The sequence below is a fragment of the Ursus arctos genome, unplaced genomic scaffold (genome assembly GCF_023065955.2).
Source record: "Ursus arctos isolate Adak ecotype North America unplaced genomic scaffold, UrsArc2.0 scaffold_8, whole genome shotgun sequence".
Taxonomy (NCBI): Eukaryota; Metazoa; Chordata; class Mammalia; order Carnivora; family Ursidae; genus Ursus; species Ursus arctos.
Window position 1 is genome coordinate 57,643,399 of NW_026623100.1, and position 24,544 is coordinate 57,667,942.

Here is a 24,544-nt window from a genome sequence, read left to right on the forward strand (position 1 = left end):
AAATAAATAAATAAATAAATAAATAAATAAATAAAATCTTTAAATTTTTTAGGCCTTCTAAAATATATCCTGAGGTATGGTATCACATGATGTATTCTAATTTGCCTTTTTTTTTTTTTTTAAAGAAAATAACTGCATTTTCCAAATAACTGATTTCCTCCTCACTGGTTTATGATGTTTTACCACATATTGTGTTCTCATGTATACAAGATGGCCAGCTAGAAGCCTACACTGGTGCCCTTTTCCCTGTAATTACTGCAGGTTTAAATCATATTTTAATATCTAGTAAGACAATTTTCCCCTCCCTACTGTCCTTTCTCAAAGAATTTTCACCTGTTATTATTTTTTTATACTTTCAGATAAAGAGCTATCTTGTCAACTCTGGTTAGCTGAATAATGGCCCTCAAAGATATCCAGGTCTCAATCCTTGTAATCTGTGAATGTTATCTTATGGGGGGGGTGGGGGGGGAGGGGTGAGAGAAGGTCCTTGCAGATGTAATTAAATTAAGGATCTTGAGATGGGGAAATTTTCCTGGATTATCTAGGTCGGCCTTAGATGTAATCACCAGAGTTTAAATGGGAAGCAGAGGGATATTCGAGTAATATCCATCATGTGATGGTGGAACAGAGAAGAGATTTGAAGATGCTTTGCTGCTGCCTTTGAAGATGAAGCAAGGGGCCCGGAGCCAAGGAATGCAAGGAATGCACCTCTAGAAGCTGGAAAAAGCAATTCTCCCCTAGAGCCTCTCAAGGAGCATGGTCTTGCCAACATCTTGATTTCAGCCCAGTGAAACTGATTTTGACTTCGACCTCTACAACTGTGTAAGAATCAGTGTGTGTTGATTTAAACCATCAAGTTTGGGTAATTTATTACAGCAACCATAGAGAACTGATATATCAATTTAATAAATAATGCTCGAGATGTTTTTGAATTTTTGTTCATGTCATCCATTAATATTTGAAGAGCTGACAAATTTCAATATTCAGAAATTCCCTTCCAAGAAAATATATCTTTTTTTTTTTTTTAAAGTAGGCTCCCAAGTGGGGAGCCCATTTGAACTCATGACCGTGAGATCCAAGACCTGAGCTGAGATCAAGAGTCAGATACTTAACTGACTGAGCCACCCAGGTGTCTTGAAAATATATCTTTTATTTTCAAATAAAATTTTGTAGCCTCTTGAGAAATTTCTTGCCTTAATATTTCCAATGAAAGACATTTTCATTTTTCAGAGAATCAGTAGCATGTTTTTCATAAAGTGATTTTCTTGTAGATAAACACAGAGGGAATATGAGCATCATTATGATTGGCAGGAGTTGGGCATTTAATAGGTCAACTTCTGTAATGTTATATAAGGAGCAACAATTTGGTTTTTTTAAAAGAGGTTAGCTTAAAGAGATAAACTTACAATTTCCTCCAAGTTATCTTATTCTTTTGAAAGGCTGTTCTGTGACCAGATTTTGTTCATTATATGATTACAGATGATGAATAAATGGAAATATAAAGCTGCATTATCTCTCTAAAGTGCAATTTCTACAACACTGCATTAGAGTATACCCAAAATAGTTCTTAAAGACTGAAATCATGTTTTTCACAAAGACATCATAACTCTGAAAATTCTGGCATTTTTTTTTCACACTCTTCTTTGATAAGCTTTTGGTATTTTACTGCCCTTATTTTGATAATCAAATAAATATTTGAATGCAGACATTAAAATTTGTTTTTTCGTGTTTCAGAAATATTTACGGGCAGAAATTCTGACATGTTGGAATTTTATTACTCACAGGTTTTTAATATGATTACTGAAACATTTTGGTCAGTTAACTTTTTCTAGTAGGTGGTTCTCTGGTGCCAGTAGCTGAACATCAGAATCGTACAGGAAATTTTAAAAAATTCAGATGCCTTGGTCTTCCTCAGAATGTCCAGAAGGGAGTAAAAGCATTTGTCTTTTTAAAGAGCTCTAGACATGATTCAGGTATGCCCAAAGTGAATGTCCTCACTTTGGGTTATATAGTAAACCCTTGGGACTTAAGAGATTTTTTCAGAATTCTCAAGCACACCCAAAAGCCAGTTGTTATCTCACTGAGGTCACTGTGTGAATGGGTCCCATTCTCTTTGAGCTAAGAAGAGAATCTCTTCCCCCCTTCCTACACCCAGCCCCAGAGTTTTCTTCTCTATATAGTAAATCTTATTAAGAGTCAGAAAGGGCAACTTAAAATATTTAATCAATTTTATTTTGGGGGAAATTTGTAGGATAGTGCAACATTTGTGAATCAAGGATCAAAAGTCCTCCAGTATATCTTTTTCAAATGCCAAGAGTATACTGGTTCTAGTTTATACTAATATTGTGAATTTAAGTTTGATGGGAAAATGGACACTATTCTACAAACATAGTAAAGGAAGAAAGGATGTCATCCTTTCTTGCCGACTCCCTAATTCTAAATCTTCAAGGAACTGTTTGAACCCAGCTTTCTCTTCACAGACTTCTAAATACTCAATTTTACTCAATGGTAACCTTTCTTGTTTCTAACTGTGAGACATTTACAATCATTTTGGTGCATGAATATTATATTTTCTATTGTGCTTCAATTATTGCATTAATTTTTTTTTTCTCAACAGGTATGAGGGTTGGCATCTTTGGTACCCTCTGCAGTGCTAAGAATATCGTCAAGTATGTTTTAAGTCTATGAAACTCACATATTAAATAAAATGAAATAAAAACATTTTTCTTAACAAAGATACTGATTTTGTAAGTGTCAACTAGCCAAACTCTCACCTATCTTTTTTCTTAATAGGTTGAAAATTTAAGGAGACCTAACAATATGACCACTTTCTTGATATACATAGTCCTCACAATATGATTGCCAGTTGGTTGGTTTGAATAATCATCTTTTTTAAAAGAATGCATTTCAAAAGCTACTATACTTATCTGTCAACAGCAAAACCAAGCTTTTTAGCTATGGTAGTGTGCTTCTGGTGTGTATATTTATACTCTTATGTCTGTGTTTGGTGTACATGCCTGTGGGGAGGTGAGGGGAGAAATTTTCTTTACTGTAATTATCAAAGCAATAATTAACTGGGAAATATGCAACAGGTATGTGATTCAAGATAATTCAGATCCATTATTACCCAAGACAATTAAAATCTCTTAACTTTGCTTAATGCAATAGTAATGCATCACCTGTGTGAATGCTTTCTCGGCAACACTGGCTGAATATTTATCACAAATAATGTGTTTGTTAAAGAAATGGCATTATAAGTGCTTTCTTCCACCTTTATGAAAGTGGAATTAAAATGTCTTTACAGAGTACAGCATCCTTCTCATTAAACTTCACAGAAGGGCTCAGTGAAAATAGGATTTCAACACAAGTTTCTTTCCCCTTATCTTTCTTTCCAGCTGTTCTGATTCTCCTAAAAATCAACTTCTGTTGGTGGTTTCTGTTAATAGGTAATAAGACCAGTGATTTAAATCACTGATTACTCTCTTTTGGCTTTCAAACTGTTCTAGCATGCTTCTAGTTAGAATAATGATTGCAGTGATAAGTCGATGTGAGAGGATGGTAATTTTATACATTAATGCTCACTGAGCTTCTTAGATTTACATTAGCTCTTGCAATAATAAAAAAGTTCTAATAGTAGAAGAAATACTTATGAATATCTGAAATATAGATGTGCCCTCTAGCAAAATTAGAGATCTACACAAGCCTTGTTGAGATTCATTTTGCTGCAACAAAACATGTATTTCCAGTACTGGTAATTGGCGAACTTAAATTACTCTGGTGTTTTTGTATTCAATTCTCAAAATGTCATATTTTGATCAGTTCTACTAGCTGTGTCTTTAGAGACCTTCAAAGGAAATTCACTTATATTTATAAGACAAATTTAAAATAATTGGAAGTTCCTCCTCTTCATCTTTCCTCCGACAGCTGCACAAGTGCACACAGACATGCTTATATTTACTACTTCTGTCCGTAGAGTCTCAGTGACCCTGTGACTTGCTCTGACAAGTCTGGTAACAACTCTGACATAGAAGAAGATGTATATTTTTTAATTGGGAGTAGCTACGATTTTAAATTCTTTAGTGAACCATTACTTAGCATAAAGTCACTTTGGAATCAATTAAATATGAACCTTTGTCACATCAGTATTCATTGAAAAGCACTTAGGTGATTAAAGACCCTTGGCCTCTAAATATTTGACTACTTACCAGCACCAGCCATTTAAAAAGCCTTATTAGCTCTTTATATTTCCAGGGATGGCAGTGTGAAAAAGTAAAACAAAATGAGAGGAAACATAATTCCCTCCAAATGAATGTACCTTCAGCATCGCCATGGCTTGAACTATTCTACGGTGCTACTACTATCTCTCTAGCTCCCTATGCCTCTCTCTAATTTCTGAGGTTTCCTGAGCTCTCTGCTTCTGTAGTGCAGTATTTTTTCCATAATAATGCAAGATAAAAAAAAATGAATGAACTTATAAATTTTCATTATCCAAGTGAGATTGTGTTAAAACATACGTATATCTTACATTTAGTAAATGTAGCAAATTTCAGCATGTTTAATATTTCAAGAAATGCCTTTAATTTTAAACAAACTTTTGGAGCAAATGTAAACAAAGTATATACAAAGGACATCAGTTTAAATAATTATTATGCTAATCATATTAATAACCACTTATTAAAGGAATTCTATGAGAAGTTGTGTGGTTTACATGTGCTCATTTAATCTTCTCAACAGAAATACTATGAAGTGGGTATTCTCATCCCTATGTATGTATGGGAAACCTGAGGCTTGGGGAAGTCATTTAAGTAATCTGGATAATCTACTGAAGGTTATACAGCGCACAAGTGGTCTGGTTGGGATTAGAATCCAGGTCTGCCTAATTTTGAAGCTCTGTTTTTAGCCCAGTAAGCCCAAATGACTTCTAATAAAGGTTCCCTAAGCATCTACAAAAAGATTTCTTTACGAACTATTCAAGGTATGAGAAAATAACTATTTTTTGTTGAGGCAGTCATTGAATAAACTTAAAACTTTTATAAGGAATACCCTTTGCTCAAATTGTTTATAACTCATAATTTTACCTGTTCAAATGGAATACTCCAGTCATTAAATATCTAATACTTCAGTGAAACCCAGTCCTTTACTATGTAAAGATTGTAACATGTAGTTTGTATACTCAAAAATACATATGATCTTGCAATGTCTGATTAAATTTTGCAAAATATTTACCTGTGCTTTATTTGGATAATCAATATTACTTAAAAATATTCTACATCATAAATGTCGTAATTTAAAAGGAAAAATACTCTTTAATAAATTGAAACAAGTGGTTATAAAAAGGAGATACTTTTTTCTCTAACAGCATAATAATAATGACCCCTGAAGGTCATTAGTGAGTGGCTAATGGCACAAAGGGAACATGAAACAATTATTATCAGACCAGAAAACTGATTTATAATAAAAAGGGGTAATATACATTGGCAAAAATAAAGATGTGTTTTCATGTACTTGAAACCTGAAAAGAATGAATGCTATTTGTTTAAGTTTATGATTCCACATTTTCCCTTTATTCAGTGTCTATTTTTTAATCCTATAAAGATTATTTTAATCTCCAAAATTTATATGTTTATTAATCTGACTCAGGCTTGAGAATTAAGAGTTGGGGTTTTTCTGCTCTTTGTGAAGTCCCCCTATTGTTTCCATCTTAAAAATTACTGCTAATATCACACAACATTGCCTGGAATGTTAAGTATCAATAGACATTGTGAGCTATGATTGAATATTTACTCAAAATACTGTTCTGTAACTTTGTCAGTCTGCAACATCATGAAGCTCAGTGTTTTACTTGTTGTATTATTAATGTATTGCACATTACTTCCTCCCCCCTCCCTTTTTTCCTTTCAATGTACACTTTTCTTCTATTTCATACCTTGGAAGTCAGGCACACATGTTAAACTTTCATGTGGTTTAATCCCCTGGGTACCAAATGTATTTTTATTTGGGTACTCACATGACATCTGATCATCTTGTGGAGTCCAGGTGGAGAAAAGAAATATCTTTGTGTGAGATGAGACACTAGGAGAAAGAGAAAGGATGAGAATATTTTAGGTTGGTCAGAGGTTGCTAAGGTAAGGTAAGGAAAATTCTACTCAAATACCTCTATCTTCTCACTGGAGCACATGGAGATATTATGACTTACAGTGAAGAGCTGGGAAAGCAAGCTTAAAAGATCATAACATCTTAGAGCAGCCTATGGGGAATGTGAATGGGGGGGGGGGCGTGATTAGGCACAAGGTAAGCAATAATGAGCAACTGTCAAGTTCCCAGACCCATGTAGCCAGTGCAGATTTGCTATATAGCCAGGATGTAATTTTAGGATGAATATTGATGAAGCCACCTCTGGGCTGCCAATGCTTAAATATACCCAGATATTAACTGAGGAGTGGAGCTAAAAAAGCTCCATTCTCTCACACTACTTCACTAAATTAAATATATACAGTTAGGCTACTTTCCCCCAAGATACAGAAAAAGGTTTGTTAATTTTGAATTTTAAAATAATGACAAATAAACCATGACATATTAATGCAATTAAACAGTGCACATATTAAAAGGAACAAGATAGGACTGTATGTGCTTGCACAAGAGGATTTCGCAGAGATAGTAAATCAAATGTAACACCGTATGCATAATATGATCTCCTTGTTGTAAATAAGCTGTGGTTAAAACATACCCCTGAAATGTTACCAGTTTGTAGGCATCAGATAGAAGTCTGCAGGGTGCAACTTTGGAAACTGAACATGGCTTTATAACAGCATGTTCCTTTGTTTCTGCAGCTGAATGCCTAACTTTTGTTGAAGGATATATAAGGTGGGAGGCTGCTCACCTCAACTATATCCTATGTCTGGATGGAGCCCTTTGACGAAGTATGTGGGTGGAGCCTGGAGATTTAGGTCTGGCTAGAGCAGGTCAGAGCCTTACAGGAAAAATTCGTACTTTGCCAGAAAATGGAGGAGTCCCCAGATTCTCACTATTCGTGAAACATTGTGGGATGGGAGAGAGGGAGGTTTTATTGATTGTTCCGGGCATCAGAACTGTGTTCTGTGCTTGGTCTTTGTTTTTGTTTTGTGCTTTTAAGATTTTATTTATTTATTTGAGAGAGAGAGCGCATGAGCTAGAGAGGCAGAGGAAGAGGGAGAGAGAATCCCAAACAGAGTTTCTATTTTTTTAAAAAGATTTATTTACTTATTTTGGAGAGAGAAAGAGAAAGAGAGAACACACATGTGTGCAAGAGTGTAGGGGAAGGGAAGACTGGAGAGGGAGAGAGAATCTCAAGCAGACTCCATGCTGAGCTTGGAGACTGATGGCATGGGGCTCGATCCCATGACCCTGAGATCATGACCTGAGCCGAAACCAAGAGTTGGACGCTTAGGGGCGCCTGGGTGGCACAGCGGTTAAGCGTCTGCCTTCAGCTCAGGGCGTGATCCCGGCGTTATGGGATTGAGCCCCACATCAGGCTCCTCTGCTATGAGCCCGCTTCTTCCTCTCCCACTCCCCCTGCTTGTGTTCCCTCTCTCGCTGGCTGTCTCTATCTCTGTCGAATAAATAAATAAAAAATCTTAAAAAAAAAAAAAGAGTTGGACGCTTAACCAACTGAGCCACCCAGGCACCCCTTGGTGCTTGGTCTTTGAAACTTCAGTGCTCACTTGAGTTGCTGGAAGTAGTCCAGAGGTGATCCATTCCTTTAACTGTCACATAGACTAGGTCCTAAGAGGTACATCCCCTCAATTAGAAGTGTTCAATAGCCAGCACAGGGTCTTGTGAAAGGAGGCCCACAACCTTACATTGCTTCCAGGATGGTCATTTAGGTCAAAAATAAAACTTCCAATATCATCTGAGTAGCAACTGAACCCTTCAACATCTTGTGGACCACGGTAGATGACAGGTTCAGAAATACACATGCAGACTTCTATTTTCAGATACGGTGGGTAATTCACTCTTTCACTGAACTCAAAGACAACAGATAATATATATTTTAAAAATCTGCTTTAAGGTACTAAAAACAAACATACAAACTAACGATGAATTACCAAACCAGTATCCTAAGGAGGGCAGAGTCATATGAAAGAAAGACTGGCATTCAGAGATGTTTCATGCTATGGGGGAAGGTTCTGATTATTGAGAAGGAGACTGACTAGCCCTTTTGAAAGGGACTGATGTAGAGATGGCGGAAAACATACAGGAAACCCAGCTGAATTTGGATTTAAGATAAACAATGAATATTTTTTTTAGTATAAGTATGTCCCATGCAATGTTTAGTATAAGGTGAGTGAAAAAAAAAAGCTAATATCCACAGGAGGCCAGCACATCTGCGTGTTCAACAATAAAATGTTGATATGCTTTATTGCTATGTAAGGTTTTAATTTGTGGTAGACTAATACTTTGATAACAATAATTTGTTATGACAACTGCTACTTTTGTTCTTTCCTAGTGTGAAAGTAAAGACACATTTGCAAAGGTTGGCTGAATTTGGCAGGAAGAGGAGGAAGAACTGGGATAAAATGGAGTAAGTGGGTTGCTTTTTTCTGCCTTCCAACAGCCCCTTCCCCATGCCATATACACAATGGGAGGAAGGAGAGAAGAAAACAAGATTTTCCCTTGTTGTTTGAGAACTAAAGATCTAAGATTAGGAAAATCTGTATAATTCTTCAGGTGGGAAGTTAGTTAGAGTACTCCAGACCATAAAGTACAAAGAGCAGAAGAAATGGCTTTATGGTACGTAGAGATAGCAGAAGTGGGAGACAGAAAAGCATTTCTTCTGACTTCCAAAAGGAATGGGCAGAGCCAAATTGTCCCAGTGGGATGTAGAAGTAGTCTGCTACTTCTACAGGGGCAGGGCCAGGAGACCTGCAAATATTTGAAGAAGTGTAAGGTGAGGGGAAAGTCACAACCACATAGCAATGGTGAAGAGAGGACATCCTAGGTCATAGATAGCATATGTGGTGGAAATCTCCAAGAAGCCCTACTCCAGGAAATACCAGCTGGGCTGAAAGCTTGAGGAAGCTCTAGGAAGTGTGGGCACAGATGGGAGGGGTGTATCTGTAGAGTCCTAACAATGGCCCAAGTATAAAAATGATCTCTTTTTTCTTATTGAAATGGTTAATTTTCTGCATCAACTTGACTGAGCTACAAGATGCCCAAATAGCTGGTAAAAACATTATTTCTGAGTGTGTCTGTGAAGATGTTTCTGGAAGAGATTACTATTTCAGTTGGTGAACTAAGTAAAGCAGATGGTCCTCCCCAGTGTGGGTGGCCATCATCCAGTCTGTTAAGGGCCCGACTAGAACAAAAAGATGAAGGAAAGGCAAATTTGCTCTCACTGCTTGAGCTGAGACATCCATCTTCTCTTGCCCTCCTGCTTCTCGGATTTTGGACTCAGCCTGGGACGTAGACCTTCAGACTTGGACTGAAAGTTTCTCAGGTTTTCTAGCTTGTAGATGTCAGATCATGGGACTTCTCCACCTCCGTAACTGCCTGAGCCAATTCCTATAATAAATATCCTCTTATATATCTCTCTGTATATTCTATTGGTTCTGTTTCTCTGGAGAACTCTGACTAATACACTTACTAACCCCATTTGGCAGCAGGCCATAAGAATATAGACAAGTGAGAGAACAGGTAGATGTAGAGAAAATCCTGGAAATGAATATGAATCCAGGAGGTACCTGATTCATAAACCTGAAGCCATCAAGAAATCACTGTATTGGATTGCAAGAAATCCTGAAATTGATCTGAATTACTCATTAAGTAAACTGGGATTTCAGAACAAGGTATGAACTCATTGTAAAAATGAAGAGAATTTGCTTAGGATTTTGACTATAAATTTCATACTTATCTTATTAATATCTACACAGAAAGAGAACCTGAAGAAAAATCATACCAAATCATTCATGGTGATTTGGGGCTGGGATGGGGTGGAATAGAATGGGATGTGAGACTATAGCAATTTTCCCATAGTGCATTGTGTATTTCTCAAATGTCTGAATATTTTTTTTAAAGATTTTATTTATTTATTTGACAGAGGTAGAGACAGCCAGCGAGAGAGGGAACACAAGCAGGGGGAGTGGGAGAGGAAGAAGCAGGCTCATAGCAGAGGAGCCTGATGTGGGGCCCGATCCCATAATGCCGGGATCCCGCACTGAGCCGAAGGCAGACGCTTAACCGCTGTGCCACCCAGGCGCCCCTCAAATGTCTGAATATTTTACAAAAAGAATAATTTCTTTTGTAGCAAGACTTACCAAAACAATGAAGGTTAACATGAGCAGGGGGAAATGCCTTGAGCATATATCACTTTGACTTCCCTTCCATTGGAGCACTGAATTACTAAGACCCTAAAACTGGAAAAGATGGAAGAGATACCAAATGTGACATCTGAAGCTTCAGATTCACTGATGACAAGATGCAAGGTCAGAGCACCACTGTTGCCAATGCCAAGATGACTGAAGACCCAGTCATTTCAGTGTGGCTTTGCATCTGTGATAAACCCATAGTGAAAATCTCTGCCTTGTAGCTCAGTTACGTGAAGCACTTGAGCTAACACAGAGAGAAGAACCGACCTATCTTCTTACGCTATGTAGTCCCCAGAAGAAATACTTTGCCTGCTGATACTAGTTGTCTGAGAAAAATGTGTAGGTAGGGTAGATTACTCCTTTTCCATATAGCTGGGAGGTGTGGTTCTCTATACTGGCAGAGCCTCCTGCCTAAGCCCTAGTGGAGAAGACTTGATTTAGCCCTGTCACCTCCCATCTTCTGGTAGAGAAAATCTCGTATCTTTACTGCCTGACCACCTACCACTGCTGAAGAGCTAGGGTGAAAGCTCATGCTGAAGAGACTCTCACTTTCTTACAGGAATATGCAAACAAAGCTCAGGAAGGAGACAAAGCTGAAAAATGGAAACAGGTGGCTCTGGACTGGGGAGACAGCACCATTAAAAGTAAAAAACAGAATCAATACTGCTGAAAACTCAGTTTGTGATCAGAAGGTTAAATGGAGGAACTATATTTCAACATAAAGGAGAAATACTAAGAAATGTAAATCATGACTGAAAATATAAGAGATATGGACAACAGTCCTAGGAGAAGAAATATGCAAATAATCAGCATTTCAAGAGAAAAAGGAGCAGATGGAAGTGGAATCAATAATCAAAGCAATAATCTTCAACTCCCTGATCTGAAGATCAAAAGGTTTACCAAATGTCAGGCAGACATGATGAACACACACACACACACACACACACACACACACACACTTAGACATATCTTTGTGAAATTTCTGGTCTCTGTGGAAAGAGAAAAAAATACACATTTTTCAGACAGATACAACAACTGAATATAATGGAAAAGGAATGTTTGACTTTGACTTCTTATATGCCACACTAGATGCTAGTGGAATAATGTTTATAAACTTTTGAGAGAGAAAGCACTATTGCATAAAAATCCTTCTCTCAGAAAAGTTATTCATATGATGACAAAAGAGGGACATTTTTTGGATATGTAGGAACTCAAAGTATTCTACTCATATTCTTATTCAAAATTACTCAAGGATGTACTCCAGCATAAATGGTAATAAATTTGAATAGAGAGCTAAAGCAAATGGAAAATAAAGAATACAAGAAATAGCAGTGAGCAATGAATCTAGTAAAATATGTGAATGAGAATAAAGTGATTGCAAATTGTAATATCACTTTTGAATAAATATATTGAGAAAAGGCATACTCTAAAGGAAAAAGTGAAAAATACTATGGAATTACATTTCTGAAATAGTTCAGAAAATCTAGGATTTGGAAATGGTATGAATGAATGAGAGGGTAACATATTCTTAAGGTCCCATCATTGTGGGGAATGGTAAAAGTACTATTAATTTCAATACAATCTCAGGGAAATATGGGTTTTAATATGACTGTTTAAAATACATGCTAATTAACTAGCAAATAGAGAAACATTACTATTTCTAAATTATTGTTAGGGGCAACTGGAATGCAAAACAAAATAAACAGAGCACACACAAAGAATAACTTGTTCAAGCTAGTGGAAGAAGAAAAGCATAAGAAAAGGAACGAAAATAATAAAGAAATTAACATAAAATTAGATGGGAATTAGAACAAACATATCACTTTTCACAATAAATGTAAATAGGTTGAATTCTTCAAGTAAAAGCTGAAGTCCAGGTGTCTGCTTTTTATAAGAGATGTAACTGAAATTAAAAAAAACCCCAAACCCACAAAGGTTATAAGGGAGAGCAAAGATATAAATATTAAATGCAAAGAAAAAGGGGTGGTCATTACGATATCAAAAAATGAGGAATACTACAGAAAAATAAAGCATCAAATGTAGCAGAGAAACATCATCCAATAATAAGTTTTTAAAAAGCTGCAAAACTACTTGGTATATGTATCAGAAAGGGTCCAGTCAGGAGATAATAATGATACTGCAATTTGAGCAGGGAAAGTTTAATATAAAGAATTTTTAGCAAGTAACAGGAGATTAACTACTAAGAAGTAAAGTGAGCTCTAAAGAATGTAGGAAGGGCATATGTTGGGGTTAATGTAGAGTATGAAATCAGCCATAATACCTGGCTTAACAAAATGTAACACGGAGGCCGCAGAGGGCAGGGAAGTTTATGGAGAAGGGTGTAGGCCTTTGGAATGCCGAGGCCTGTGTGACCATTCTGCCTTTGGAATGCCGAGGGGAGTCGCCTTCCCCAAACCTTCCTAGCCCAAACAGTTGCCCTGTGATCTAAGAGATGTAGGCACTGTCCCTTAGGCCATCTTTAGCAGAACTCGTAGAACACGCAAATTAGCATATTGTATCTTCCCGGTAAACAGATCCTCCCAGTTTCAGTAAGATCCCTTGTCACACATCCTGTGCTTGAGGAACAGTGATAAAGGATTTGTGATTACCTTGAAGGTCCAATAAAAGCGGGAGCAAAGAAGAGCAAAGGGTCTTCCCCTCTGAGCATTGACCCCCTTGTCTTCTCTTCTCTTCCACGGAAAAGTTTGGAGTAATCCTTCATCCATTGGTACACGGATTGCTGGCCACTGCCGGCAGGCAGATAAAGGGAACAGCCACCACCCCAAGGGCTGAGACTGAGTACCTAAGGAAGGAATGAGCTTGGGAAAGCTACTTCCCTCACTTCACCCTTTACTCCAGCCTAAGATTTAGGTATCATGAGAAAGGATGTGACTAAAGCCCTTGGATGGTGAAGTTTACCATGGTACTGGTATGGCAGATTGCGGCTGCTAAGCAGGAACGCCTGTTGGAATAGCAACAAAAGTTACCAGGAGGCTGCCCATGCAGTGAAGTTGAATTGCTTAGAAGCTATGTAGGGTGATTGTGAAACTTACATGTGCAGTGTTCCTCCACCACCCTCTACTGACAAAGGCTAATATTATGCTAGGTGTCAAAGGAGAAAGGTTTATAGCATCTGGCTCCAGTTTTACAAGTAGGGCAATGAAGGATACATTTGGAATTGAGAGACAAGAACTTGATAACTGGCAGAGTATTCAAGAACAGTGGAACTTTAATACCCCTCTTCCAGAACTAGATAGATCATTGGGGAAAAAAGTAATGCTATTAAAAGGATTTCACACAGAAAATATAAAAATTACAATAAAATTATCATGTACTTGATCACAAAAATAAATCTTAAAAGTTCCAAAATGTGGCTATTTAAAAGATCTCATTATTTGGCTGCAAAACAAAAATATAAACAAAAAGAATAACATCTCAAGAATGAGATAACTAAAAGTTTAATCAAATCTTAAAACAACTGCAACTGAAATTAAGGTTTTAAAAGTAATTTCTGGATCAAGAGAAAAACAAAAGTGAAATTAGAAATAATCTAGAAGTTTATAGGAATAAGAACACTAGTTATTGAAATCTATGAGATATGGCTTAAATTTTTAAAAAATGCATAACCTGGAAGCTTATTAGCAAAAGGGAGAGAACATGCATGTTTAAGTGTTCAACTTAAGAAAAGAGAAGAGTAAAAGAAAGCAAAGTAATAAAATTTATAAAGTTAAATCTAAAAATAAACAATTGAAAACAAAATAAATAAAAAGTAGAGTGGAACACTGAAAGCAAAAGCAAGTGAAGAAATGAATGATTTGTAGCAATCTATAAAATAAAAAATTTACTCATGAAGAAACAAAGTATTTGAACAGACCAATAGCCATATGTATTTTTATGTTGTGTGTGTGTAAAAGACTACTAACAATCTACCACTAAGACATATTAAGTTTGGCTGGTTTTATAGTTAAGTTCTAGTTAGCCTTCAAGAAACAGGCATTTTCTATGTATTCAGACTTTTCCAGAGCATGAAAAAAAGCTTCAAAAATTCATTGTATAAAGTGAACATAACCCTTCAAACAAAAATTTGAAAAGGTAATACAAAATTTAATCTAGGTCACTTGTGAATATAAATGGAAATATCCCAACTGTGATCTTGGCAAATGGAAATCACAGGAGTGTGTTTTTTTTTTTTTTTTTTAAGGATTTTATTTATTTATCTGACAGAGAGAGAGACAGCCAGTGAGAGAGGAAATACAAGCAGGAGGAGTGGGAGAGGAAGAAGCAGGCTCCCAGCAGAGGAGCCTGATGTGGGGCTTGATCCCAGGACTCTGGGATCATGCCCTGAGTGGAAGGCAGATGCTTAACAACTGAGCCACCCAGGCGCCCCTCACGGGAGTGTTTTAAAAGAAAAATAATATACTGTGGCCAAATAGTTCATTACGAGGATGCAAGAATATTTCAAAGCTAAGATCTAGCTATATGACTTGTAATATTAAATTACAGGGGGACAAAAACCTTCTCACTATCAATAGATTCTTGGAAATAATTTAAGTAAAACAACTGATTTAAAGTAAATAAATAAATTGGGAATAAAAGTGGTAAAAATTTTTTTCCAGAAAAAAGAAGAAAAATCCTAATAAATGATAAAATAGTAAAGTCATTGATTTTAAAATCAAATAAAAGAGAGGACTGGCTCTAATAAATCATTCCTTTCAGTTTTACTTTGTATTTCTGGTTCATGCAGCACAACAAGAGAGTAAGTTGTATCAACACTTGAAAACCAGAAATAAAATTATCATGATTTTCATGATTTGTGTGTATACCTAGGTAATTCCACAAGTCAGAAAAAAATCATTGTAAATAGTAAGGGGATATAGTAAGTTACCTGAAAATATGATAAATATACAGTTTAATGATTTTCCTTTATAGTAACAAAAACCTGTTAGAATGGAAATAAAAAATATTCTAATCTCAATAGGAATAAGCTAACAAGAATGTTAAAAAATTGTTTAAAGAAAAACATTCACTGAATGACAAATGAAATGAAAAGTGATGATGTTCCCAGTGGGGAAGGTTTACTAACAAACATAAATCCTTCCCACATTCGTATATGCACTTCACATGGTTCCAGTAATAGTCCCAGTGGTTATCTCTTGTGTTCCATTCACAGTTCCTTTGTATATCATTAGCTTTGCGGCAGAAAATAGATGGCACATTCAAATTTCAAAGGGAGTAATTGAGGGAAGTTTAATAAAGGGTTGATTTACAAAGGTTTTGGTAGGGTGAAGTGGAACCTGCAGGAGATGGTGAAGCCCTATATTCACGTTATGATCATGAGGGCTTAACCAATGAGAAAGGGGAGGGACTGGAAACCGGAGAGTTCTAACTCTAGCTGTAGGAGAGGACCACCCCACAAGAATTGTGGCCATTGGATGGAAGCTACTGAGGACTGGTAGTCCTGCTGGGAAGGAGCTGAGTGAATAAATGCCATATCTGTCCTTCAGTCTCCTGTGGGTGCCTCTTCTTGACCAAACCCAAATGGCAACAGGTAAGAGATTCAGAGTGAAGCAGTCCGCAGATGCCAGCCTCCTGCAACAGGGTAGTGAAGAGGGCAAATGAAACTGGAGAGACAAACACAAATGTCCATAACCACATGAAAGAATCAAGTATAACATTGCTAAGAAAATATTGAAAACTACATGTAATAGAAGGGGACTTGTCTCACCCCAGATTTTTAAATTTGCAATAAATGTGCAGATTAAGAAAGAAAAAGAATAACCAAGCAAAGCAACAGAGCTGAACAGAGGACCCAAAATAAGCTTCAGTATATGGGAATTAAATATACATTAGAGATTCTATTCTATTATGTATAGGAAAGAATGGCTACTCAATAAAAGTTTTTAGCTATTTGACCATTGATTTGGAAGAAAATAAAGTGATATTCAACTCTTACAATTTAAAAATAAATTTCAGATAAATGAAAAAACTAATTAGAAAAAGGAAATATAATGTATCTGAAAAAACTATAGTAGACTTTTTTTTTAACTTTGGTTTTGACTGAATTTCCTAAATTAAACAGGACACGTCATAAAAGATAAATGTAATGGATTTGAGCAGAGTAAAGTAAGGTCTGGATTGCAAGAGATAACAAAACAAACGTACATAACAGCAAGAACATATCTGCAACAAAATAATACACAGAAGATCAATTGCTATAAAATAAATAGAGCTATTCTCTAAAAGTAAGAAAAGATCCTACCATCAAATATAGAAATGGGCAAACTGTATGTACAGGCAATTCCAGAAAGTGAAATATAAATAATAAGTACATGTTATACTTAACTAATTGAACATTTATAACTTGAAAATATCATCAGAATGGAAAACATTTAAAATATTAGTAACATTCAGTGATGATGAGGGTGTGCAAAAACAAATGCTTTCCTACTGCTGGTAGGAGTGAACCTGTTACACATTATCAGAAATTATTTTTCAAGTATCTGTTAAACTTAAAATGTGAATATAGATAGTCTCATTATTCCATTTAGAAATTTAACCTATAGGAATGAAATAACCTATAAATAATATCCTTTCTTCTTTCCTTCCTCCCCTCCCCTTTCTCCCTTCCTATTAACAATATATTTTTTAAAGAAACATGAATTTAACATGGTTTAATTAAATGTCCTTTGGCAATGGAAGGTTTTACGACAGAACCTGTTAGTGTTCTCAAATATCCATAGCCTTATCTACATTTCCCAAACTTCCTTGCAATTAGCTTGGGACCACACAACTACTTCTGGCCTATGAATGTAGGCAAAAGGACTGACATGTGGAGGCAGTTGGAAGAGGTGTGACTTCTACCACTCTTCTCTTCCTCTGCTATGTGGGCCTTGGAGGGCCTGTGTCCCAGATGGCACAGTTCAATATGGAGGAGGGACTGCCCCACCCACATCAGATTTATACTATCAAGGAATAAGCATTTATTGTGTGATGTACCTGAGCTTTTATTTGTTATGATAGATGTTTGTCATTTTTGCTCTAAAGTCTTCAATTGACTGGATGAGTCCCACCCACAATATCAAGAGTAATTGCATTTACTTAAAGCTAACTGATTGTAGATGTTAACACATGTACAAAATACCTTTATAGCAACACCCTGATTAGTATTTGATTAAACAGCTGGATATTATAGTCTAGACAAGTTGACACATAAAATTAACCATCACATGGCTTTATGTGTATTGACTCAGAAAAACATCAAGCTGTTAAAGATCAAGCTGTTAAGTGGAAAGAGAAAATTGCAACAAATTGTACAGAACATGAGGCAGATACTTTGTGTTGGCTATGCAAGGTCTATTCTAACTTATTTTTTTTTTTAATTTTTATTTTTTTAGCAACCCTCTGTGCACTTGTGAGATTGGAAAAGCAGAAACTGTTTTTTCCCAAGCTTATGTGAATCTTGGGTTCCAGATGTGGCCAAGGTTCTCCTGGGCTGACATAATGAGATAAGGAAAGGCAAGGTGAGACACAGCTGTATGTGGAAAGGTCAGTTCTTCTCTAATGAGTGATGCTGGGGACATTTGGCTCTTCTGGGGCAGCTATGGTATAGATTCAAGTGTCAAGTCCCAGTGTTCTGGCTGCCCAACTGTGTAGTCTCGGCAGTAGATTTTCTGCTAGAATAGTCTGTGGTGTAGATGAGCCTTTCTCCTGGCTCCTTTTAGTTTGGACTGCATATAATGCAAATCTGTCTCTGTGGCTTTGCCAGAAACTCTGGTACTTAGTGCTCTCTAATAAATTCCGTTCTGCTTAAACCAGCTATATTTGATACTGTTTCCAGTTACTGAGAACCTTAGCTAATAATGTATGATCTATTACTGTAAAAAGAAATAGACATTTCTGTTTAATTTTCGGTATAAAGATATGTAAAATTTTAGATATACCTAAGTAAACATTAAACAAATGGGAAATATAGAGATCAACATGGAGGGAAGAGGGAGGGAAATTGACTTTTATATCAGGCAGAGTCCAAACCAGTCAGGAAAATCTCAACACTCAAGGCTGAAACTACCACTATCTTCAGGACTCACTATGATTTATGACTGAATTTTCTTTTGAGTTGGGTTTTCTAATACTTATAAAAATAAAATTTATAAATTTATAATGATAAATTGTTGAGTGTATATCCATATTAAAAATACTGGGAGGTTATGTCAAATGCAACTAATCTACATGCAACTGATCTAAAAACAATTACATATATTTATTTAAGTTATTATGGACATGCTATAGGAATTCAAAGTTCATTTTGCAGTAAATGTCATAACTTTAATCAAAACGGTATGTCTGTGCTGAAATGAAAACATCCTTTTAAGTAACTGATTTTTATTGCTCTAATTTTACATTTGTTTTATTTGGTTCTCTATATCAGATCTGTTATCAATTATTTGGTTAATGTAATCTAATATCACTTATACTTACTTATATATTTTTAAAGCACTGAAAAAGTATCATAATCCCATGAGATTAAAGAAATAGTTACTGAATGGGAGGACTCTGTCCTCATTGTCTCCTGAATGCAAGCTTGCTGTGGACAATTCCTATTTTATTTGCTCAGCACTGCCTCTGCTATCCTACTGAGAAGGTCTCCAGAAGTAGAAGAGCAGCTGCTGAGTCTTGCATATCCCCAGGTTCTCCCTGGGGTTCTTTTTTCTTTTTCTTTTTTTAAAGACTTTATTTATTTGAGAGAGAGAGAGAGAGAAGACACGAGCAGAGGGAGAAGCAGGCTCCCTTCTGAACAGGGAGCCTAACATGAGGCTTGATCCCAGGACCCTGGGATTATGACCTGAGCCAAAGACATACTTAACCTACTGAGCCACCCAGGCGCCCCCTCCCTGGAGTTCTTTAGACTTTTTTTTTTTCTTTTTCTGGTGGAGGAATGTGCTCATGACCTAACACTGTGCCTGGGGATTTTTGAAGATGAAACTAGAGAAAGTAGAGGTCAGTTCTCCTCTGTGGGTGAAGCTCTGAGGTTCTTACCAAGTTCATCATCAACATGAGATAATGAAGCTGATGTGCAGAGAACAGATAAGGGATGGTGAGTGAGAATCCTGGCAGCATTTTTTGTTACCTAAACCTGATTGCTTAACATGCAACTGAAATTAGAGTTTCAATCACTTGCAACCAAAAGAGACACAAGTAATGGAATCTCCTAGGTAGCTTTATTTTTCTTGAGATGAGTTTGGCAGAAAACAAAATTACTTACCCTGCAGGGTTTAGTAACAGACTACCCAGCAGCACTAAACTGGCATGGGGTGGTTTGAAGTGCTGAGTGCTATTTAGAGGAAAATTATCCATAGAATGGTGAGAAGATGATTTATACTCAAGGGAAAGTAAACACTGAGTCCATGCTACCCAAGTCTCATTAAGCCTGAGTTGGAAATTCTCTCCACCCTGGACATTCATTCTGGGACTTCCAGTCCCTCTAGTTAGGATTGCTACTGTCCTCTTCCACTGCTGCCCTCACTAACTCTCCATGCCCTTCTCCTACCTCTTCTCATCTGGTTTGGGGGAGCAGAAACCCTCTCAAAGCAATAAAGAGTTGCACGACCATGAACAAGCAGCCTCATTCCACCCAAGCCCAAGGTCCCTAGTGTATAAAATGAAAGAGGTTGGCAAGCTCATTTCTACTATTCTTTTTTTTTTTTTTTAAAGATTTTATTTATTTATTCGACAGACAGAGAGACAGCCAGCGAGAGAGGGAACACAAGCAGGGGGAGTGGGAGAGGAAGCAGCAGGTTCACAGCAGAGGAGCCTGATGTGGGGCTCGATCCCATAACGCCAGGATCACGCCCTGAGCCGAAGGCAGACGCTTAACCGCTGTGCCACCCAGGCGCCCCTCTACTATTCTTTTTAACCTGAAAATGTGATCTGCTCCTCCTAGTTCGACAGACAGCCACATCTTCTGGTGCAGTGCCAGCTGTGTCACTGAGAGATGATGAAGGTTGAGTAAATGGATTTGCCCATAATGGCATATGGTCACTGGGGATGCTTTTAACTCTGGCAGAGTGGATACTGTCACCATCAATTATCCCTTCACTGACCTCAACTATACGGTCTACATGTTCCAGTATGATTCCACCCACAGCAAATTCCACAGCACAGTCAAGGCTGAGAATGGGAAACTTGTTATCAATGGAAAGCCCATCTCTACCTTCCAGGAATGAGATCCTCCCCATCAAACGGGGTGATGCTGATGCTGAGCATGTCCTGGACTCCACTGGGGTCTTCACCAGAAGGCTGGGGCTCACTTGAAGGGTGCGACCAAGAGGGTCAGCAACTCTCCCCCTTCTGCTGATGCCCTATGTTTGTGATGGGTGTGAACCATGAGAAGTATGATAAGTCCCTCAATATTGTCAGCAACGTCTCCTGCACAACTAACTGCTTGGCTCCTCTGGCCAAGATCATCCATGACAGCATCATGGAGGGACTCATGACCACAATTCATGCCATCACTGCCACCCAGAAGACTGTGGATGGCCCCTCTGGGAAGCTCTGATGTGATGGTCGAGGGCCTTCCTAACCATCATCCCTGCTTCTACTGGTGCTGCAAAGGCTATAGGCAAGGTCATCCCTGCGCTGAATAGGAAACTCTGGCATGGCCTTCTGTGTCCTCACCCCTAAAGTGTCAGTCATGGATCTGACCAGTCATGAAGCTGCCAAATATGATGACATCAAGAAGGTGGTGAAGCAGGCATTGGAGGGCCCCCTCAAGGGCATCCTGGGTTCCACTGAGGACCAGGTTGTCCCCTGCAACTTTAACAGTGACACCCACTCTTCCACCTTTGATGCTGGGGCTGGCATTGCTCTTAATGACCACTCTGTCAAGCTCATTTCCTGGTATGACAATGAATTTGGCTACAACTGGGTGGTGGACCTTATGGTTCACATGGCCCGCAAGGATTAAGAGCCCTCTGGACCACCAACCCCAGCAAGAGCAAGAGGAAGAGAGAAAGGCCTCAGGTGCTAGGGAGTCCTTACCCCAACTCATCCCCTAACACACTGAGAATCTCCCAACATCCACAGTTTCCATCACAGACCCCCTGAAGAAGGGGGGGGGGACTTGGGGATCCCTACCTTATCATGTACCATCAATAAAGTAGAGTGTACCCAGCCCCCCCAAAAAAGGTAAATTTCCATAAAAAATAAATTTTAATGTATGTCTTAAGATAAAACAGGAAAGGGAATTAATGGAGTCAGGGAAACCTGGACAAATTCCAGGAGCAGCAAGAAAATAAACATGGTTGCAGTGACACGTATGGGCCAGGACTTTGAGAGATGAAAGATCACAGTAGGCTTTTCTGTCCCTAAATGGTTCCAACAGGGGCAAGAGATTCATATGTTACACACAACACACATACACACAGACACACACACACACCTACGCTACATACATAAAATAGTTTCCTTATTGAGAAGGTTCCAATTAATCAACTTCTTAGAATCAGAATATCTCAATGTGATGACTTACCCAAATACATAAACTCTCAGTTATTCAGGTAAATTTACATTTTGTGGCAATATTTGACCAGTTTGGAAAATAGCAGAAAAATAAATTTTTTTTTAGAAAATAACAGAAAAAAATAGAGCCTCTCTCTCATCCATAAATAACTATTGTGACACAAAACTAGGTAGACCGTGAAGAAATTCTGAGAAGGAAGTTTATAAAAGGAAATAAAGATCTACGAAATATCTGTAAAGAGCAATAAAAGGGGTTTGTGTGAAACAGAGTGAAAATATTATAAATTGAAAGGTACTTTGACTTGTTTTTAGCCCTACATTATAATTATTTGAGAATAATAGTCTTATATTTATCTTTTGACTCACACATTTCCTACCTGATCAAAATACACCAAATTTATCATACTTTGAATTTTTTTCTCATTGGTTACAAAAGTACAGAATCTGCAGCGTATTTTCATGTCAGCATTGGAGAGTAGCAATCTTGGTAGGTGAAGGAAATCCTGATGAATCCAGGAGAGATGAAGCACAAAATTAAAAGGTAATGTATAGGAGACACTGTTGGTTGTCTACACAACTGCCACTTACCCTGCCCTTTCCTATTAACATATTCTGATTTGTTCAGGAATTCAGGTGGATGGCAATGTGCTCAGAGTAGGTAGATTCCTTCTTGGGCTCCATGGGCTGAATCATGGGTAGACTAACCAAGGAAAAGTAGTCCTTTCCCCACGATTGATTAAAGGGTGAGAATGGGCCAAGTAACCCACTTCTGACTTGTGACTTAGAAGACAGTGTTTGCTGGGGAATTCTGGGAAAGATTTTTCTTTCTGATAAAAACAGACACATGTAGGAAGAGATACCCTCCCCATTTCTTTTCTGCCCTTGGGTCTTGTCAAATGAAGAGATGATGTTTGGGCCCCCTGGCAGCCATCCTATGATAATAAAGAGAAAGGCAAAAAAATCTCTGAGAATATAACCCAGAACCTTGACATTGGAGACCTCATGATTTAACTAACCTTGGAAACATGTAACTCTGCTCTTCTTGTTATTTGAAATAGTTAACCCATCTCATCTCAGGTTTTTTGTTATCTGTAGGCAAAACGATATTATCTGACATAAAAGTGATCTAATACTGTTAATGTGTGTTCACTATGGAATCAAACAGTTCTGAATTTGAATCAAGGCTTTCTCAATTAATACCTGTATGACCTTTACAGATCATTTTTAACTCTTCTGAGCCTCAGTTTTCTCCTATCTAAAATGGGATAATAATGGAGTCCAACTCACTGGGTGGTTTAGAGGATTAAATGGCATACTGCACTTAGAGTAGACAATAAAATGCTGGCTACATGGTAGATACACAGCAGAAGTTAACTACTTTTTATTAAGAGTTTAATTTGGTTATTATTAAGAGGTTTGTGACTATAACACATGCAGCTCTGGAGCAGCTCTATCAAAGCAAGTGAGAGAAAAGTAAGCACTCTCTTCCATCTTGCTTTCCCCTGATCAGCACTATTCCACTCACAAAATGGCCTTTAATTCCCTCCTTAATTGCTACAGAAGATTCAAGAGCAAAGGAGGACTCAGAGACAGCTGTGCATTGAAGGAACTAGAGGCTAGCTTTGTAGGAAATTGTGCATATTGAGATTTTATTAAAATGGAAATTGGGGTGCCTGGGTGGCTCAGTCAGTTGGTTAAGTGTCTGCCTTAGGCTCAGGTCATGTTCCCAGGGTCCTGGGATTGAGTCTCGTATCAGGCTCCCTGCTCAGCGGGGAGCCTGCTTCTCCCTCTGCCTGTTACTCCCCCTGCTTGTGCTCTCTCTCTGTCAAATAAATAAATAAATAAATAAATAAATAAATAAATAAATAAAATCTTTTTAAAAAATGGAGATTGTAGGTGGTTCTGGAATTGAGCGAGATATGAGGGCATCTGGAAGTAAGCAGGAGGTTAAGTCTTTGAGAGAGGACAGAAAAAAACTGAGAAGAGCATCTCAGGAACTGACTTAAACTAAGGAGATCAAAGTAGTATCTGGCAGTTGGGGAAAGACAGAAGAGGGCACTGGCACAGTATTTAACTGCCCACATTGCAGAGTTCTGGTAGCTGCTTCTCTCTTCCTTGCTTTCATTTTTGCATTCAGTCCAGGGTAAATAAGAGGGAGTGAAATGTACAAGGAAGAGGATTTACAAAAAGGTCTTTCTTTCATCTCTATGCCCCTGAAACTTATTATTTTTTTTTTTTTATTTTCATCAACTCTTGAAATAATGTTAACTCCAATGGAGCTTTTTGGTTTGAAAAACTTACATGGCTAGGGGCGCCTGGGTGGCTCAGTGCTTAAGTGTCTGCCTTTGGCTCAGGGAGTGATCCCGGTGTTCTGGGACTGAGCCCCACATCAGGCTCCTCCACTGGAAGCCTGCTTCTTCCTCTCCCACTCCCCCTGCTTATGTTCCCTCTCTCGCTGGCTGTCTCTATCTCTGTTAAATAAATAAATAAAATCTTAAAAAAAAAAGAAAGAAAAAGAAAAGCTTACATGGCTAAACCTACTGCAAGGAAGCCAGAAGAGTTAGAAAGTACAAGCTGGAGGTCTTCTGCTTCAAAGTGGGACTTGGTGACTCTGAAAGCCATGTGACAACAGGGGACCACCACAAGCATCTGCCTCTCCTCTGCCCTGCAGGTTGTGAGGAGCT

The 24,544-nt window shown here is 37.7% G+C and overlaps 1 pseudogene; it reads left to right on the forward strand.

Annotated features, from left to right (window-relative positions):
* Nucleotides 1-18,302: 18,302 nt before the first annotated feature.
* On the forward strand, nt 18,303-21,306 carry LOC113268663 (glyceraldehyde-3-phosphate dehydrogenase-like; annotated as a pseudogene).
* Nucleotides 21,307-24,544: the final 3,238 nt, after the last annotated feature.